This window comes from Triticum urartu, chromosome 5 (assembly GCF_003073215.2).
Source record: "Triticum urartu cultivar G1812 chromosome 5, Tu2.1, whole genome shotgun sequence".
Taxonomy (NCBI): Eukaryota; Viridiplantae; Streptophyta; class Magnoliopsida; order Poales; family Poaceae; genus Triticum; species Triticum urartu.
In genome coordinates, this window is record NC_053026.1 from 463,792,521 (window position 1) to 463,798,253 (window position 5,733).

General features: G+C 42.9%; 1 pseudogene; it reads left to right on the forward strand.

Annotated features, from left to right (window-relative positions):
* LOC125509864 lies at positions 1–5,207 on the forward strand (annotated as a pseudogene).
* The last annotated feature ends 526 nt before the right edge of the window (positions 5,208–5,733 follow it).

A 5,733-nucleotide genomic window follows, 5' to 3' on the forward strand; every position in this document is an offset into this window, starting at 1 on the left:
TCTCAAGTCTGGAGCCCTGTCGTTTCATCGCTTTCCTCAATCTCATTCACTGCCGCTGCATCTCATCCCCTCTCTGAGCTACCAAATCGAACTCCGCATCCAGCTGCTGCCCTCTGCATCTGCTGCTACCGCCGTTCCGCGGGATCTCCTAATGGAGGCGGTGGAAGACGCGGCCCTGGAGCCTGCGATTGGGTGGCTTGCCGACACCATCCTTGCAAATCTCTCAGCCGGCGGCAAGCTGGAGTCATGGATCCGGCAAGCTGGTCTCGGCAACGACATCGGGCAGCTCAAGTCCGAGGTGGAGGCAGTGGAGATGGTGGTTTCTGCTGTGCACGGAAGGGCAGCCGGGAACAAGCCGCTGGCCCGATCTCTCGCAGCCGTCAAGGAGCTGCTCTATGACGCCGACGATGTGGTCGACGAGTTGGACTGCTACAGGCTGCAGCAGGAGCTCCAACCTGGTAATTAATTTCGGTGATGAATTTAGATCCTACTACGTACTGCTGAATTGCTTGCTAATTGGCAGTTCCAATCCATTTTTCTTCTACTTTAGAGACAATGCTGGAAACGGATGGAGCGCAGCAAGTTGAGATTTCTAGACAAAATGCTGACAATGTACAGAGTAGCAGGTTACGGTCCCAGGTATGGAATCAATTTGAAATCATAGCATTTCTTGAACAAAACAGAGGGCCTACTAGAGCAAGATGTAAGCACTGTCAAACAGAGCTTATGTGTGAAACCAAAAAAGGGACATCAGTTTTGCGCAATCATCTCAAGAGCAAAGCTTGTAACCACAAACGTGGAGCAACTGACCCTTCTTCACGGTACCTAGATTATTTTTCTGCATTGCACCGGCACACTTTTGCGAGTCTTTTTTTTAATACAGATGCATCTACTAATCCATGATCTATTTCTCATCGCAGCACCGCTGATGCTACTACAATTCCTAGGCCCGTTGCAGCTGGTAATTCGTCCAGCAGGAAAAGGATGAGAACTGGTCAGGAGTCAACGCACATTGCCGCAGGTGACCTAAACGGGTGGAACAAGGAGGCATTTTCCGAAAGGATACAAGACATCACTAGTCAGCTGCAAGGCAAGCGAGACGCTATCACATGGCTTCTCAAGATACTTGGGTCAGAGTCTGGTGTTGCAAGTTCAAATCACTTTCAGCGTACAATCTCAGATCCACGCCGAAGAACATCAAGTCTCGTTCAAGGAAAAGTGTATGGGAGATCTCAAGAGAGGGGATCCATCAGAACGTTGATAAAAGAACACAAATCAACTGCTGGTGTCACTATTCTGCCTATTGTAGGCATCGGAGGAGTTGGGAAGACAGCTCTCGCTCAGCTTGTATACAATGATCTAGCTTTGGAAAGTCAATTTGATCATAAGATATGGATTTGGGTGTCTAAAGACTTTGATGAAATGAGACTAACAAGAGAGATGTTAGATTGCGTCTCCCAAGAAACTTGTGATGGCATATGCAGTTTTACCAAGCTTCAGGAGGTCTTGGAGGGTCATATTAAATCAAAGAGGGTTCTACTTGTTTTGGATGATGTCTGGGAAGACATGGATGATGGCCGATGGAACAAATTGTTGGCTCCTTTCAATTCTGGTAGTGCAAATGGCAATATGATTATTATGACAACTAGAAAACCGTCTATTGCCCAAACGAGAGGTACAATTGGAGCAATTAACTTAGATGGTTTGAAAAGTGATGATTTCTGGCTATTTTTTAAAGCATGTGCATTTGGTGATGAGAATTACGAAGAGCAAGCAAGTCTAAGTGACTTAGGGCAGAAAATAGCACAGAAGTTAATCGGAAACCCATTAGCATCACAAACTGTAGGCGCACTACTAAAAAATCATCTTACTGTGGATCATTGGAGTAACATTCTCAAGACCGAAGCTTGGAAATCCCTTAACCACACTGGTGGCATCATGGCTTCTTTGAAGCTTTCCTATGATGAGCTGCCCTACCATGTACAACTATGCTGCTCATATTGTTCTATATTCCCCTACAATTATGGATTTAATGCTGAGGAGCTAGTTCGTCTTTGGATTTCACAGGGATTTGTGAAGCGTGGTCATTCAAGTAAGAGTTTGGAGGAAATTGGACGCTGCTATCTGACTGACTTGGTGAACCTGGGCTTGTTTGAACTAGTTCAAAGTCTATCTTGCTATGTTATGTGTGGCCTGATGCATGATTTTGCAAGACTAGTTTCAAGAACTGAGTGTGCAACTTTGGATGGTTTGCAATGCAATGATATTTTTCCAAATGTACATTACTTGTCCATAGTAACCAATTCTATATATTGGAGGGATGACCAGACTGGGAACATACCTCATAGTGAGATGTTTGAATTTTTCTTACAAAATATAGTCGCATCAGTGAGAAAGTTGAGGACATTGGTGTTAATTGGGAAATATGACTTCTTTTTCTTCAAAGCATTCCAAGATGTGTTTCAAAAAACAAATAATCTGCGTCTACTGCAAATGTCTGGAACGTCTACTGATTTTAATTCTATCTTGTGTAGCTTGGTCAATCCTACACGTCTTTGGTATCTAAAACTTGAGGATGATAATGCTGAGCACAAGCCTTTGCCTCATGTTTTGAGCAAGTTTTTCCATCTTCAGGTATTGGATGTTGCTTTCTATATCGTTGATCTAGAGGACTCTGAAGAATGGAGAATACTTCCACCTTTAGGGATGCTTCGGTTTCTTAGAAGGTTGAAGTTGAGCAACATGGAGAGAGTAAGAGAAGTATTGGTTCCATCATTGGAGGAGCTAGTTATAGATGGAATGCCTGATTTACAGAGATGCTCCTGTACTTCTATGGGGGATATGAAGTCTATTTTAAAGGTGTTGGAGATCTATGATTGCCCTGCACTTGAGGTGTTTGATCTGTTTCAGAAAGGTCATAACCATGAAATTGAGCATAAGTCATGGTTGCCCAGTTTGAGGAGGCTCATTGTGTCTGATTGTCCTCATTTGCATGTACAGAGCCCCTTTCCGCCTTCAGCCATATTTTCTAAACTATTAATTAATGAGGTTTCAACAATTAGGACAATGGAGGGATCTTCCACCAAAACATTTGAAATTGCTGGAAAGGGTGGGAAGATGGCATTGGATGATAAAATTTTGGCATTCTATAATCTTAAGGATATCAAGTACTTGAAGATATCTGGGTTCGAAAACCTAACATCTACTTCATTCAGAGGATTAAGTCAGCTCATCTCTTTAAAGAGTTTGCACATGAAGTACTGCCATGAACTACAAGATGTTATGCCAGAACATACCCATGAAGACATGATAACTACAAATGATGTTGCTCTCCATTTCTTGAAAGTCTCCATATTACAGGATGTTCAATAACGGGGAAGTTGTTATCTCTGATGCTGCGACATTCGCCAACCCTGAAGGAGTTGCAATTATACAACTGCCCGCTGCTGAAACAGTTGAAGACAGAAGAGGAAGGAAATGTTCAATCAAACTTTCTCTCATCTTTCAAGGTTTCGTCATCAGGATATGCGGATGACACACGGCCAAGCTCAGCTGTAGACGGACTCGTACACATTCCGCTGAATCTCAGAAAGATATCAATTTGTGAATGCCCTCGTCTAATATTTGACGGGAGTAGGGAAGGCTTTGCTGGATTTACATCTCCTAAGGAGGAGGTTGAGGAAGACGGCCAAGAGAATGGAAGATGTCTCCTCCCACAATCACTTGAACATCTTTATTGGTCTCATTATTCCCGAAAAGCTCTGCGGCCCTGCTTTGTGGGTAATGTCGCCCACCTCAAAAAGTTAGAAGTAATTGAAGGAAATTTGGAATATCTACAGCTGGATTCATGTACGGCGTTGGAAGATTTGAAAATTATATGTTGTGATCAGCTCGTCGGATTAGAGGGCATGCAATTGGTTGGAACCCTTAGGTCTTTGGTATTAGATAAGAACTCAAGATTGGAATCACTACAGCTGCACTCCTGCACGTCGCTGGAACGCTTGGAAATAAATTTGTGTGATTCGCTTGTCGCACTAGAGGGCTTGCCATCCCTAGTGAACCTCAAGCATTTGAAAATACCATTGGAGAGTTATGAGCCAATTGAGGGAATTGAGTTATTCCCTGCACTGGAAAGTCTCGAGGTCAATGACTTGTCTCCCCTTAACACGACATTCTGCAAGGGCCTCAGCAGCCTCCGAAGCCTAACACTTAGTTTTTTGGGTGCAACGAGACTAACAGATGAGCAAGAGGGAGTGCTTCTGCTCCTTAGGTCCCTGCAAGAGCTGCAATTTGAATATTGTTACTATCTAGTGGGTCTTCCTGCGGGGCTGCGGGGTCTTTCTTCCCTCAAGACGTTGAAGATCATAGCTTGTAATCCCAACCTAGTGCTTTCGAAGGAGGGCCTCCCACCTTCGCTAGAAGAACTGGTAATCCGCGAGTGCAGTGACAAGTTATCAGAACAATGCAGATTGTTCGCAACAAGCAAGCTAGAGGTCAAAATTGATGGGGACTATGCGGACTGATCACAGAGTATCTTTGTAAGGTATATATACTTCTAGCATTGCGTGGACTATGTCACCTGTTACAGTACTTACATTTGAAGGGGGTGAAAAATGCTTAACTTATTTTTCTTGTGATATGAACAGATTTGGTTTCACTTCAGGACATCATCCTCAACCTCATGTGGTCATGATGATAATCATATTCTCAATATTTTTTCTCCACCTGTTGGGATTTCCAATTATACTCAGCTAAAAAGTTTGATAATGTTTGTTCTCTACTTGTTGGGATTTCCAGTTATACGCGCAGCTACAGTTTTGATCCTTTTGTAAGGTGCCTCCCCACCCCACCTAGGAAAAAGGAAAAATCCGTCGCCCGCTTATCTGTCTAATGCACTTGCTCAGTTCCAGCCTTTTCCATATCACCATTCTGAATTTCTCGCTGGTTTCTGGATGAATCCATTGTCTCGCTCTTGGGAACCTCCTGTACAGCATGTTCCAATTGGCCAAAAGACAAAACTGGATTCCCCAATAACAGGCTGTACTGAGAAACCCGTGAGTGTAACTGTATAAGTAAATCATTGTACAATGATGTTGTATTTTCAAGAACTGATACAGATTTGATTCATCACTTCCTATTTTTTCGAGGCCGGACGTGTTGTCCGGGGTAGATACCACAGCATATGAAAATGCTTGATTTTTGGAATCTTTTCCCAGATTTTTCCGTCCCAGTGTATTCATGGGCATACAAAAACAGAAAATGCATGTTTCTAACACTGTTTGTCCGGGAAATTTAACACTCTGTTCATGAGGAATTGTTTCAAAAAAATTTAGAATCATGTGATGTGTAGAGGTACGGCAACTTGCTCTGTTCTTAGAAATCATGATCAGTCCACACAGGGCAATATTCTTTATTAAATGGGAATCCCTTCAGAAAAAATCGAGCACTCTGTATTTTTGCAGTCTGGCGGTGTTTCCACGGTGTGCAGCAAACAGAGTATTCACCTTTCCTGCTCTGTTTGTGCTGAAGTTTTAACAGTTCTTTCATTGGAATGATAGTTTTTGACGGGATTTTCTTAGATTATTTTGAGCACTTTGATATATTTTTCTCAAGTCAGGCTGTGTGTTCGAGGCATACAACAATTCACAGCTCATGCAAATTCGAGCTCTGTTAAATTCTCGTTGAAGTTTTATTTTAGCATGCAATTCTCCTTTTAGTTTTCGTGGACACAAA